Raw genomic sequence first — 13,762 nt, forward strand, 5'->3', positions numbered from 1 at the left:
AGAATTCGACCCCAGAGTGGAATCTAATCTTATTGAACACATACCTGAGGTGCCTCAGCTATAATCTAACCTAACCTAATCTAACCTAACCTAACTTGACCTAACTTGACCCCTCTCTAACCTAACCGAATTTAACCTATCCCAAACCACTAGTTCAATATGAAAGTCATGGTTGGTTGTGGTTGATTATGGTTAAGATAGAGGATTGTGGTTAAGATAGAGGATTGTGGTTAAGGATAGAGGATTGTGGTAGGTCTTGATAGGTTATTGTTGATCAAGGTTGTGGTAGATATGGTAGGCCCATGGTAGGTCGTGGTGACTCATGGTATATCCTGTAAAAATAATGATGAATCGTGGTTGATGGAGGAGGGAGGACGTATGGGTGATGGTGGTGGTAGTAGTGGTGGTAAGGGTAATGGTGGTGGTTGTGGCGATGGTAGTGGTGGTGGTAGTGGTGATGGTGGTAGTGGTAATGATGATTGTAGTGGTAGTAGTGGTGATGGTGGTAGTGGTAGTAGTGGTGATGATTGTAGTGGTAGTAGGCGGTGACGGTGGTATTGGTGATGATGGTGGCGGTGGTAGAAGTGATGATTGTAGTGGTGGTAGTGGCGGTAGGGGCCTGGTACCGATGATATCATCAGGAAGGCTTGAGCCTCTATGGAGAGGTTAACGAAGCGAAGGATGAGAGGAGAGGGAAGAGGGAGGGGAAGGTAGGAGGAGGAGGGGGGTAGGAGGAGAGGTGAGGGAGGGTAGGAAGAAAGGAGATCATAGAGTGAGAGGAAAGGGAAAGATAAGAGAGAGAGAGGGAGGGGAAGAGAGGCTGGAAGGGGTGATCAGGTTGAGAAGGAAGGGAGAGGAGAGAAAGGAGGCGAAGGGAGGGGAGGGAACTGAGGTGAAACGAAGAGGGAAAGAGGAAGAGTTAGGACTGGGAGGGAGATGGAAGAGGGGAAATCCGTTCCACCAGGTGACCAGGGAACATGTAGTGAGGGGAATGGGTGAGGGGAGACGTATAGTATTACTTCCTTGAGTTGTTTACTGTTGGTGGTGGCTGTCCTCTGGTTGTTGTGGTAGATAGTGGTAGCTGGTGATGAATGGTGGTAGGTTGTTGTGGTACATTGTCATAGATGATTCGGGTTAGTTATAGTTGATGGTGGTTGATGGTTATGAATGGTTGTGGTAGTTGGTAATGAATGGTGGTGGTAGGATGTGGTAGATGGTTATAAATGATTGTGGTAAGTTTTTGTTGATAGTGGTAGATGATTGCGAATAGTTGTGGTAGAGGATGGTAGTGGTAGATAGTTGTAGATGGTAGTTGTGGTAGATAGTCATTAAAATGGTTGAGGAATAATGATCATTCAGTACACAATGTAACAGTATGGCTGGCACTGCACTTGACCACATTCACACCTCAACTGTAAAGTCAGCTTACATACCAACACCCTGGCTCGAACCATTGGCTATAGAAGAGAATTTAATGTCCGTTTGTTTATCGCTCTAAGGACATACGAACACAGCGACTCAATACCCAACCTACTGTAACCTAACCTAACCTAACCCAACCTACTGTAACCTAACCTAACCTAACCTAACCCTCGAAAAATCAGGTAGTCGGCTAATTTTTATGGCCTAAATTCAGTTTATTTGAGTGTTTAAAAAGGTTTGATTTTTGGGTTGAAATTTTTAAGTGGACATATTGAGTGTTTATTGTTGGGGTGATATTAATGCTGGTGGTTTACTAAGGTTTGGTGAGAGAGGAGAGGACGGAGAGAGGGGAGGAAGGGAGAGAGAGGGGAGAGGAGAGGAGAAAGAGAGAGGGGAGGAAGAGGAGAGAGGGGAGGAGAGGAGAGAGAGGGGAGGGGGGAGGGGAGAAGAGAGAGAGAGAGGGGAGAGGAGAGAGAGAGGGGAGGAGGAGAAAGAGAGAGAGGGGAGGGAAGAGGAGAGAGAGGGGAGGGGAGAGGAGAGAGAGGGGAGGGGAGAGGAGGAGAAAGAGAGAGAGGGGAGGGGAAGAGGAGAGAGAGGGGAGGGGAGAGGAGAGAGAGGGGAGGGGAGAGGAGAGAGGGGAGGGGAGGGGAGAAGAGAGAGAGAGGAGAGGGAGAGAGAGAGGGAGGAGAGAGAGGGGAGGAAGGAGGAGAGAGAGAGAGAGAGAAGAGGGGAGGGGAGGGGAGGGAGAGGAGAGGAGAGGAGAGGAAAAGAGAGAGGGGAGAGAGAGAGAGGGAGGGGAGAGGAGAGGAGGGGAGGGAAGGGAGAGGAGAGAGAGGAGGGAAGAGGACAGAGATACGAAGAGGAAAGGGAAGAAGTATGAGGGGAAGAGGAGATAGAGAGAGGGAAGTGATATGAGTGGTAGAGAAGAGATAGAGAGAAGGAAGAGGTATGAGAGAAAGGGAAGAGTAAAGAGAGGGGGAGGGAGGATTTTGAGAGGACAGAACATGTATGTACAGGTATATGTGTGTACACGGCTTGATGGTGTGTGTGTGTGTGTGTGTGCGTGTGTGTGTGTGTGTGTGTGTGTGTGTGTGTGTGCGCCTGCCTCACCAGCTACACCACACCTGTATTCCAAACTTTCTTATTATCTAGAGAGTAAACAACACACCTGCTGCAGTGTTGTCAATATTTTTAGGGTGTTGTATTCTCTTTCAGCATTTATTATTTGTAAAGAGGGAGCAACACGGACAGTGGCACTCACTCACTCACTCACTCACTCACTCACTCACACACTCGCTCGCTCACTCACTCACTCACTCACTCACTCACCCACTCACTGACGGAAAAAATAGAATTTAGAGATAAAATGAATGTTGTACTCGAACTATATTTGACTTACAATGATATTATTTTTCGTTACGTCTGAATGTTGCGTAAAAATTTGGGTAATGTTGAATGTTATTAAAAAACTCCTTCGTGGTGTTGTTTAAAAGAACAGGAATTAATAACGTAATTTTGAGCTTCTTGTGAATTTTATTTATAGGTATTTAATTTGTATTTGTTTGAATATATTAGTTTTTTTTTACATTGTCATTTTGAATATTTTTATTTTACTATAGGCTAATGTTAATTGTTTTACTGTCATTTTCATTATTTGTTTACTATGTTATTTATTTTTTTCAATTTCAGAGTAAATTTTAAATTACATCTTACAATATCATTTTGCACAATTCACATAAAATTCTCACTTACACAAAATCAAATTTAATATTTTTCTACAACTTTGATTTTTTTTACAATATACATAAGAATATTTTACAGCAGTTTTTATTAATTTACGAAAGATATTTACAAGAATATAATTTACTCTGGCGTGATATTAATTAAATTTAAACTAGGGAGAGTTGGGGACCCAAGAGCTAATTTAGATGTTGGGAGCAGATAAGAAACATGTGGGGGTGTGATTCTGGTCAGGAAATTACTAGTGATTGGTAATAATGCTGGTGATTGGTAATAATGCTAGTGATTGGTAATAATGCTAGTGATTGGTAATAATGCTAGTGATTGGTAAAAAATCAATTAAATTGCTATAGGATGGTAAAACATGCTATTGATTAGTTAAAGTAGTTTTGATTGGTAAAAATGCAAGTGAACAAACATACATACATACATACATACACACACATACATACATACATACACACATACATACATACATACATACATACATACACTTTTCATCTATATTCCTTGACATTATCCATAGTGTATTAGATAATCTTTATTGCTAAATATTAATGTTTTTTTTTTCTCCTTTCAGGTAAGTGACCAGACCAACAGGTGTACCACGTGACCGTGAGTTACTTGTCTCTCTGGCGCACACACACACACACACACACACACACACACACACACACACACGATTTATTCTCGAATACTCAAATAAATACTCGCATATTAAAATATCTCCGCTCTCAAATATTCCCACACGCAAGTACCCTCACACTCAAGTTGCCTCACATTCTCAAGTACCCCACCACACGCAAGTACTCCCCAATACCACCCGCAAGAACCCCCACACGCAAGTACCCCCCACACGCAAGTACCCTCACACGCAAGTACTCCCCCCCACACGCAAGCACCCCCACACGCAAGCACTCCCCCACACGCAAAGCACCCCAGACGCAAGTACCCCCCACAATGCAGCAATACCCCCAACATTCAGATATCCCCGCACTCTTACAAATACCCTTCATTCAACAATACCCACCACCCGCACTAACTATCCCCACACTCATATACTGCACACCCAATGCTCATACACTTTCACAGAGACAAAATCAGGGCGTACGCACCCTAGTCACAGGTGAATGACGCTATTTGTAATGGGAGTGTGTGTGTGTGTGTGTGTGTGTGTGTGTGTGTGTGTGTGTGTGTGTGTGTGTGTGTGTGTGTGTGTGAAGGACTCCGCAGTTGGTGGGAAATATTTCATGGAATGTATCATGAATGTAATGAGATGCATGGTAGTTGAATTTGAAGAGAGGGTGAGTGAAAGAGGAAGCTTTTATCTCTTCTCTCTCTCTCTCTCTCTCTCTCTCTCTCTCTCTCTCTTTCTCTCTCTCTTCTCTTCTCTCTCTCTCTATCTATCTATCTCTCTCTCTCTCTCTCTCTCTCTCTCTCTCTCTCTCTCTCTCTCTCTCTCTCTCTCTCTCTCTCTTTCTCTCTCTCTCTCTCTCTTTTCTCTCTCTCTTTTCTCTCTCTCTCTCTCTCTCTCTCTCTCTCTCTCTCTCTCTCTCTCTCTCTCTCTCTCCTTTGACATTTATCATTTAACTGACCATAAAAGATAAAGAGAATGAAAGGAAATGGAAAATAATTATGACGGACTTAAGAGAAAATGGAAAAACTAGAAATGGAGGAAATAAGAGGAAATAAAAGATGCAAGACGGATATGGAGAGAGAGAGAGAGAGATAATGATGTCCAGGGGTATGCAGGAGGCGACAGGATAATACAGGTGTTAAGGTTGATCTCGGGATTAAATAAGAAGCAGATTACAGGTGACAGGTATGACGTAATTGCAAGCAGTATGTGGGGGGGTCAGCAGGGAGTAAGAAAAGCAGTAGTATGTGAGAGTAAGCAGGAAGTAGAGAGTAAAGAAAGCAGAAATAGTTTGGGGTGTAGTAGGAAGCAGAGTAATAAAAGGAGAAAGATTATGTTGGAGTGAGCAGAAAGCAGAGATAGTATGTAGGAGTGAGCAGAAAGCAGAGTAATAAAATCAGAAAGAGTATGTAGGTGATAAGCAGGAAGTAGAAAGAAAAGTAGAAATAGTACGTTGGGGTAAGCAGGAGGCAGAAATAGTATGTGGGGGGGTAAGCAGAAAGCAGGGAGTAAGAAAAGCAGAAATAGTACGTGGAAGTGAGCAGAAAGCAGAGTTAGGAAGGCAGAAATATTGTGGAAATGGAAGACGTGTTGGACAGAAAGTGGATCCGAGTCAGTTGAGATGGTGCGAATGTAGTGGGTGTGTGTGTGTGTGTGGGAAGTGACAGATAGGGGAAAAAAGACTGTAATTCAGATCTGGATGGTAGGAGGAGAGAGGAAGACTAAGAGGAGGGAGAGGGAAGAGGAGAGGATGGTAAGAGGAAGAAGGGGGAGAGAAGAAGACTAAGAGGAGGAGGGGGAAGAGGAGGAGGAAGGGGGGGGGAGAGGAAGAGGGGGATAGGGTAGAACAGGGGAGGAGGATGAGGAAAGAGGGGAATAACAAGGAGAGGGACGGAACGGGGAAGAGGGTACTATGAAGTGAGTATTGAAGCAGGAAACACACACACACTCTCTCTCTCTCTCTCTCCCCTTCCTTAAGTGAGTTCATTACCACTAATTACTTACAAGAGCAAGTAGGTGACCCATTTTAAATATCCCCCCCCCCTAACATCAAGCACCAGTTGTGGGTTGTAGTTAAGGTTCATTAAGAGATAAGTTGTTAAAAGTGTTGTGTTGGCACTGTTAGTCTGGCCAGCTCACGGTGAGGACCTCAGCTGGTGTTGTGTTATGGGTTATTATTATTATTATTATTATCATCATCATCATCATCATCATCATCATCATCATCCAATTTGTGTCTTATAATAATTTTATAAGAATTATTATAACTTAATCTAACCTTATCCCAAAACTATCCTTACCTTAATCTAATTTCTCTTACCATTAACCTAACGTACTCCTAACTTAACCTAATCAAACCTAGCCTGTCCTACTATACCAATAACCTAACCTAACCTAACCTAACCTAACCTAATTCCCATCTTTAGTATTCAATGTTTCGAGTTTCGGGTCGGAAGAATATAAGTATCCCCCCGTTTTTCCCTCGCCCTCATAACGGGTTGACACCTGTAATTAGTGCGGGAAGGCGTCGAGTTCTCCAACAGACCCGAGAAGTTGTGCTTAATGTCTGGGGGAAAAACGTGAGGAAGTTCCCTGCCCGGTGAGACTTTTCCCCCCAAGTTTGCGTGTTACTTATACTTAGTAGTGAGAGATGACTTGCCCTCACGTTCATGCCACTTACGCACGCAACTCTGTCACTTACTCATACATTCACCCTCACATATGCAAGCGAGTACATATTTGACATACACGCACATATAACTACATATTTGATATACATGCACATACAAGTACAAATTTGATGTACATACAAGGAGTACATATTTGACATACATACGCACTCACATACTGTACAAGTATATATTTGACGTACACACATACAAGTACATATTTGACTTACACACACACAAACACACACACACACACACACACACACACATATTCCAAACTCACAAACAAACTCTGTGTTGATATATTTAGCTGCAGTACACGAGGTTCAAGGCCAACGCTCGACATAGCCCGTGTTGTGCTTCTAGTGTGGGTGTCAACAGAGTGAAAAGCTTATATTATATCCAGATGTACCTCAGGGCGAGCATCTTGGTCCTATCCTGTATGTGAATTATCCAGGGTATTGTGAGAGCTTCTTGTATCTCTCTCTCTCTCTCTCTCTCTCTCTCTCACAAGGATTAGGTCACCTTTTTATTACCTTTGTGCTGTAAAAGTGTGGGTCCCTTACCTTGGTGACCTGTTAGGGGCAGTGTGGATACAGCATACTGAAGACTTAAACTTTCCAATCACAATGAGACACTTTTGCTCCCACTGTACTCGCCTGCCTTTTGCTCTTCAACTGTAATGTAAGGCACCCATTCTGCAGCTGGGTCGACCGGAGGCGCCTCACTATTGTAATTATACCGTATTGATTATATTACTCTCCTCCTGTCAATAATTACAACAGAAGACGACAATATAATATCAACGATAATCACTATGGTATAATTTACACGAGCCTTAATTATAGTGTTTTCTTATTTGTAATTATATCACGTTGATTATATTGTCTTCTTAGTTATTGTTATGAACTAATTACAGTGTCCTCTTCAGTTGTAATTAAACCATGATCACCTTGTCTTACTCTATGTTGTAATTATTTCTGGTGTAATTTTTTTTCGCTGGCAGTTAATAGTGGTGGTGGTGGTGGTGGTGGTGGTAGTAGTATTGGTGTCTGTTTGTTGTGGTGGTCATGGTGGTAGAGGTGTGCGGTAGTGATGATGGTGGTGGTGGTGGTAGGGGTGGTAGAAATGGTGTGTGGTAGTGGTGTTGTTGGAGTCGGTGGTAATGTGGAAGAGGTGGTGTTTGGCGGGGTGTGAGGGTAGTCATGGTGTGGTGATGGTAGTGGTAATGGTGGAGGTGGTGGAGGAGGCAGTAGTAATAGTGAAGGTGGTAGTGGAAGTAGTGATGGTGATGATGGTGGTGACTGTGCTGGCGTGTGGTGGTGGTGATGACGTGGTGGAGAAGACCGTCTCTTAATATTAATTACGACTCTGTTGGGGGCACAGTGTCCAGATTCCCTCCCCTGTTGCTGTGCTGTTGATATACCCGTTATTCTGTTACTCCATCTTTTGCTCTGTTGTTTGACCCGTTGTTCTGTTGCATGATCCGTTGTTCTGTTGATATAATCCTTGTTCTGTTGCATGATCCGTTGTTCTGTTGATATAACCAAGGGTCTCTCTCTCTCTCTCTCTCTCTCTCTCTCATGTTGAGTGAGCGAGCTAGTCTCTCTTTCATTTACTTTCATTCTCTTATCAATCCCCTTACACACACACACACACACACACACACACACACACACACACACACACACACACACACACACAGGAAACAAGAGTTATGTCTTAACTATTCTTCACAATTCCAACATTTTAATCTCTCTCGGTCAACACAAAAGACGAATGTATTAGGGCAGATGCTGTTGCTTTCATCTGTGTGTGTGTGTGTGTGTGTGTGTGTGTGTGTGTGTGTGTGTGTGTGTGTGTGTGTGTGTCTCGTTGGTTTATTATCCCCAGTAATGTTAATGACGGTCGTATAAGTATAATGGGATCTCACATTCACATTTGAAGTTGGTCTGTGTTGCCTTAAATTATTCAGGAGGTGGATAATGAGCGGCTTTGAAGAGTTAGGGCGCGGGGTTACTGGTGATGGTTATGATGGTGGTGGTGGTGGGTGGTAGTGAGATGGTGGTGGTGAGTGGATGAGGGTGGGGTGTATGGGTGGTGGTGAGATGGTGGTGGTGAGAGATGGTGGTAATGAGGTGGTGGTGGTGGTGGAGGTGGTGGGTGGTGAGGTGGTGGTGGTAGATGGGTGGTAATGAGGTGGTGGTGGTGGTGAGAGGTGGGTGGGAGGTGGTGGTGGTGGTGGAGAGATGGGTGGTAATGAGGTGGTGGTGGGAGATGGGTGGTAATGAATGGTGGTGGTGGAGAGATGGATAGAATGGTGGTGGTAGATGATGAGATGGTGGTGGTGGAGAGGGTGGGGTGGTAATGAAATGGTGGTGGTGGTGGTGGAGAGATGGGTGGTAATGAAGTGGTGGTGGTGGAGAGATGGTGGTAATGAGGTGGTGGTGGTGGTGGAGAGATGGGTGGATGGGTGGTAATGAAATGGTGGTGGTGGAGAGATGGGTGGTAATGGAGAGGGTGTAATGAAATGGTGGTGGAGAGATGGGTGGTAATGAAATGGTGGTGGTGGAGAGATGGGTGGTAATGAGATGGTAGTGGTGGTGGTGGAGAGATGGGTGGTAATGAGATGGTAGTGGTGGTGGTGGAGAGATGGGTGGTAATGAGATGGTAGTGGTGGTGGTGGAGAGATGGGTGGTAATGAGATGGTGGTGGTGGAGAGATGGGTGGTAATAGAATGGTGGTGGTTGGCTGCCTCCCATCACCACCATCACTATAACCTTCTGCCTCACACCGCCACCACTACCACCATCATCTGTCTTTTCCGTCCGCCCACAACAGCCACTTAGACAACAACAGCAGGAAACAGCAATAGCATGATGGGCGATGGGGCGGGTCGGGGGGAGGGGTTGGTCTTTCCCTGGTCCATTTTTATAATACGGTCTGGTTTTTGGTCCGTGTTCGTTGCCGTGTTGGTATTGGTTGATTGCTGTCTTTGTTTGGTATTGTTGAGAGAGAGAGAGAGAGAGAGAGAGAGAGAGAGAAAAAAGAGAGAGGTTACAGATTATTAAGAGTGTGTGTGTGTGTGTGTGTGTGTGTGTGTGTGTGTGTGTGTACAGGTAATGAACAGAAGGGTAGAGGGAGCCAGGGCACACGCCGTCATCAGTCGCACCAACTCTCCGGGGAAACATGACTTCAGCCTGGTTTCTTGTTGGCTGTGGGCAGATAACCAGTAGCCGCGACTCAAAGCGTTCTCTTCTGTTGGCTAGTTTATGAGTCTAGTGATGGCGTGGTTTTTATAAAGGTGCATTTCCGTTGTTCGTGTTTGGTAATGGAGTGGTTTATAGGTGCTTCCGTTGTTTGTTAGTGTTTGTGGTTTATAATGGCGTGGTTTATAATGATGCACTTACCCTGTTTAGTCTGGTGATGGCGTGGTTTTTATAAAGGTGCATTTCCGTTGTTCGTGTTTGGTAATGGAGTGGTTTATAGGTGCTTCCGTTGTTTGTTAGTGTTTGTGGTTTATAATGGCGTGGTTTATAATGATGCACTTACCCTGTTTAGTCTGGTGATGGCGTGGTTTATAGGTGCTTCCGTTGTTTGTTAGTGTTTGTGGTTTATAGTGGCGTGGTTTATAAAGATGCACTTCCGCTGTTCGAGACTGATTTATAAAGATACCCATCCTCTTTTCGTCAGTGTGTTAAAGACTTGTTTATGTAAATTTCGTTAAATGGCCTTGTCGTTGTATTTAGAACCACAATACAGCCCATTACTGTATTTAAAGGTACATACGTTGTTCTCCATTACAGTTGGGGACCGTAAGGACTTGTGGCCCCTGTCCTAATGGTTAAGGCGAGTCATGGTTGGGCCCTGTTGGAACTTGACCTCATTTAACCAGCCATCCTCAATATGGATGTTTTTTACAAATATTTCTCAAGAATTAATGGAGCAATTGTAGGGAGGAAAATAATGACATTTTTATTGGTATTACAGTCGTTAGTGGGTGGGCGGGGTCGGTGGTCTGGGGTAAGTAGTCAAAGGGAGGTGGTGGGCAGGAGGTGGGTCAAGGGTCATTGGTGGGCAGGGAGTGGGTTGGTGGTGAGGAGAAGGTGGGAAGAGAGACGACCGGGAAACAGAGACAGGTGGTGAGCCAGCTGACGCATCTTGTTACCCCTGGTTGTAACATTCTCAGGAGTTATGGTGAGGCCGGTAATGGCCAGCCAGTTAAATGGTGGTGGGGGCGGAGATAGGCGGGCGTGGGCGGACGGAACAGGAGGTTGAAGGAAGGAAGGAGATTGGCAGACACGGGAAGGGAAGGTTAGCTGGGCGGAATGGTGAGAGCTCTGGCACTTATGGTGATAGTAGCACTGATAATGGTGGTGATGATGACTACGCCGATGGTGATGATGACACTGATGATGATGACTACGCCGATGGTGATGATGACACTGATGATGATGACTACGCCGATGGTGATGATTGCACTGATGGTGAGGACCGCACTGATGAAGGGAGAAATGATGGCACGGGTGATGATGGTATTGATGATGATAATTGCACTGATGATGTTAATGGTGACAGTGACACTTGATGAAGATAATGATAGTACCACCAACAAAGGATACAAGTGTTTCCCCCAAGTTACCAGCTCTTGCCTCTGGGTCAATCTTCCTACACCCATGTGAATATTCATGTACTATACGAACGCCTGTCTATCACCCAACACCTCAAAGAAAAAACAAAATCCCATACCCTCTGCAAAGTTCCAGGTCAGAGTGATGAAATTGTGATAAATCCAAAGGTTGTGGTGGTAGGACTTCGAGGTGGGTAAGACTGTTTTGAGTACAGGTTTATTTGGTCAGGTTAGGTTAGGTTAGGTTTGGTTAGGTTGAGGGTTGTTTATATTTCAGCGCAAAATAAAATCCTCGTCAATGTGGACTTCTTAGGCTCATCCTCCCTCGTTAATGACCGTCTGAACACTTATCCCTGTATACAAACACACGAATGTGAGCCTAAGGATATCGTACTGGTGTCTGAATGTTTATCACTGTACTTACAGCAATAGTAATATCGTGAATATAACACTGTATTGATATGAAACTCGGTTCGATAACATTCAGTATTGACATGAAACCCAATACTGGTTGTAACCCTTTGAATTTGTTAACCAAGCTGGGATTATCATTAATATAATAATCGTACGCCCGGCAACAACTGACCCACGCTGCCTGCACGTTGCCACTCCACAAACATTTCCGTCAGTGATTGAGTGAGTGAACCAAGATTGGTATTCATGAAGCCATCTGACATAACTCACACAAAGAGGAAACCTGGGATGAAATATTTCGTTCACTTTAAGACGATCAGAAGAGAATTGACGTCTTGAGACATATTATAAGAACGAAAGAACTCAGATGGAGAGAGAAAGTTGAAGAAATATGGCAAAGAGAGAATAGGATAGGTGGAGGATGATGAAAGTTGACATAGACGGAGATGAAAGAGGTGGGAGATGGTGGCTGTGAGTGAGGGTAGTGGCGCAGGAGATGACGGCAGGAAATGTAGAGGGCAGTAGTAAAACGGGGGAGAGGAAGTGGCGGTGCACGGCAGAGATGGCGCCACCTGATAAATTGATTGGCTCTGTGTGTGTGTGTGTGTGTGTGTGTGTGTGTGTGTGTGTGTGTGTGTGTGTGTGTATATTTTATACTTTTAGTTTATTTGTATGTATGTATGTTTGTATGTATGCGCGTGTATGTACGGTATGTGTGTTTTTTATACTTTAATTTGTATGTATGTATGTATGTATGTATATATGTATACCACGATGATACTGAAGGAAGAATCATTACTCAAACATTTTAATTTAATATCTAAAAATAAAAAAACTCCCCTTTAGAAATGTAAAAAGTCCTTCCATTAAGTCCTCCGCTGATACTTAATGAAAGGACTCGGGCGCTATAACCCAGGACTGCGGAGACCAATCCCTGGAGATCCTACAGGAGGCGTCGTTATCCTCAGAAATAATCCCCCAAGTAAGAGTAGTTATTGAGGATTCTTAAAGCATCGTAAGGTTATTTTTCTCCTTTACCTTAAGAGATGAGAGGATTTATGTAGTTATGGTAGAGTCTCAGAGTAGCTTTGAGGTCATATTGGCAGGGAATATCTGGTAACACTGACCTGGTGGGAATATCTGGTAACACTGACCTGGTGGGAATATCTGGTAACACTGACCTGGTGGGAATATCTGGTAACACTGACACTGGTGGGAATATCTGGTAACACTGACCTGGTGGGAATATCTGGTAACACTGACCTGGTGGGAATATCTGGTAACACTGACCTGGTGGGAATATCTGGTAACACTGACCTGGTGGGAATATCTGGTAACACTGACCTGGTGGGAATATCTGGTAACACTGACCTGGTGGGAATAACGAGAGGTATGCCTTTTAGCCGTGAAGGAAGTGGTGAGGGAGGAAGGAAGACCAGTGGTGTGACATGCTGTGATAATATATCCTGTATGTGAACGTTAATGGAGGAGAAGAACGTTAATGGTGGAGGAGAACGTTAATGGTGGAGAAGAACGTTAATGGTGGAGAAGAACGTTAGTGGTGGGAGAACGTTAATGGTGGAGAGAACGACGGTGGAGAACGTTAATGGTGGAGGAGAACGTTAATGGAGGAGAAGAACGTTAATGGTGGAGGAGAACGTTAATGGTGGAGAAGAACGTTAATGGTGGAGAAGAACGTTAGTGGTGGAGAAGGAGAACGTTTATGGTGAGGGAGGATAACGTTCGTGTTGGGAGAGGAGAACGTTAATGGTGGGGAGAACGTTAGTGATGGGGGAGAAGAACGTTTTTCTGGCGTGGAATAAAGGAACGATTTGTCGGAAACCTAACCTAACCCAACCTAACCTAACCTAACCTAAATCCCAAGTTTACTTGTTAAGGGATTACGTAAAGTCCCTTTTTTTAAGTTTACAAAATTAGGGATTACGATAAATCCCTAATTTAAAATACCAAGAGATTACGATAAATCCCTAGTGTCGTAGCATCCCCTTAACCTAACCAATACCAGCAGATAATCGTCTCTCTTATGAATTAACATATTAATGTGTGCAGATCAATTATACCGATCACTCATTAACATTATCGTTGTCTCTAATTAATTTTATAGTTGATTATAATGGATTAATTATGTAGGGTAAGGAGTCGTCCTTGAGAGATTAATTAACCCTTGAGGGTGATGTTGTCTTATGGGTGTATGTGTCTGGGGGAGTGTAGGGGTGTGTTGGGTGTGTG

The 13,762-nt window shown here is 44.0% G+C and overlaps 1 protein-coding gene across 1 annotated transcript in view; it reads left to right on the plus strand.

The window, feature by feature from the left end:
• Window positions 1-13,762, plus strand: part of LOC121856330 (patj homolog) — a 170,078-nt gene that overhangs the window by 55,127 nt on the left and 101,189 nt on the right. The gene's annotated exons all lie outside the window — the stretch shown is intronic.

Source organism: Homarus americanus, unplaced genomic scaffold (assembly GCF_018991925.1).
Source record: "Homarus americanus isolate GMGI-L3 unplaced genomic scaffold, GMGI_Hamer_2.0 scaffold48220, whole genome shotgun sequence".
Taxonomy (NCBI): domain Eukaryota; kingdom Metazoa; phylum Arthropoda; class Malacostraca; order Decapoda; family Nephropidae; genus Homarus; species Homarus americanus.